Source organism: Schistocerca serialis, chromosome 6 (genome assembly GCF_023864345.2).
Source record: "Schistocerca serialis cubense isolate TAMUIC-IGC-003099 chromosome 6, iqSchSeri2.2, whole genome shotgun sequence".
Classification (NCBI taxonomy): Eukaryota; Metazoa; Arthropoda; class Insecta; order Orthoptera; family Acrididae; genus Schistocerca; species Schistocerca serialis.
The window spans coordinates 257,982,446-257,983,663 of NC_064643.1; the positions used below are offsets into that span (position 1 = coordinate 257,982,446).

At 48.4% G+C, this 1,218-nt stretch overlaps 1 pseudogene; it reads right to left on the reverse strand.

Annotated features, from left to right (window-relative positions):
* Positions 1–748: 748 nt before the first annotated feature.
* On the reverse strand, positions 749–866 carry LOC126485563 (5S ribosomal RNA; annotated as a pseudogene).
* Between the last annotated feature and the right edge of the window lie 352 nt (positions 867–1,218).

Here is a 1,218-nt window from a genome sequence, read left to right on the forward strand (position 1 = left end):
CAAGTGAATTCCGTGCTTTAGTTTTTCTCGTCAGAGTAGCATCGAAACATACATTGTGCGCCTTTCATCATCGGAAATGGAAGGCTGGGTTCCAACTAGACTGTGGTATTTTGGCCGGGATCCGAACCAAGAGCGATATCAGTACCCACCTACGACAATAGGAAGGACACTCCGCCAGCATCCGAGAAGAAAGAAGTAAACCCGTTGCTAGTTCTGGCGAGCTTCGACAACAGCAACGACGGAGGTCAGTAGCCGCTGGACATAAATACGCCCGCAGTTCCGGTTGTCAAGGTAGTAATACCGACGGCGTTGATACCTGTTCCACGAGCACGTGATGCCGCTGCAACGTCGCGTGTGCTGGGCGTAGTCTCTTACATCCTGACTGCTCTGGTTGCAGTTTATTAGTTAGCCTGCCTTTCGCAACTCCTCTAGATACTATGGACTTTTCGTTATTCACTGACTCTGGTTAGCAGTTCTATAAGTGATCTGCTAGGCTCTAAACTACTACGGCAATTATGATTTTAAAACTAAAAAAAAGCTAAACTCCTCCGAGCAGGCCATGAAGGCCCAAAAGTACCGGCCGGCCGCCGTATCATCCTCAGCCCACAGGCGTCACTGGATGCGGATATGGAGGGATGTGGTCAGCACACCGCACTCCCGGCCGTACGTCAGTTTCCGAGACCGGAGCCGCTACTTCTCAATCAAGTAGCTCCTCAGTTTGCCTCACAAGGGCTGAGTGCACCCCGCTTGCCAACAACGCTCGGCAGACCGTATGGTCACCCACCCAAGTGCTAGTCCAGCCCGACAGCGCTAAACTTCGGTGATCTGATGGGAACCCGTGTTACCACTGCGGCAAGGTCGTTGGCAATTATGATTTTACCTTGTGTTTAATGTGGTAATGGATTCGACACATACTTTAGGAAAATCCTCAACAAAATTCATTCCGAAGCTGTACTTAATATGAAAAACTCGTTAAATTCCCGTCTGTTTATCATCCAGAACAGCGAGCAAACACATGGAACTATTATTAGTATCAGCTTTAGATGACGGCTAACACGGGCGAATATACCGTGCAAACAATCATTTCAGGAACATCTACATGGATACTCTGCAAATCACATTTAAGTGCCTGGCAGGGGGTTCATCAAACCACCTTCACGATTCTCTTTTATTCCATTGTCGTACAGCGCGCGGAAAGAGCGAACATCTATATCTTTC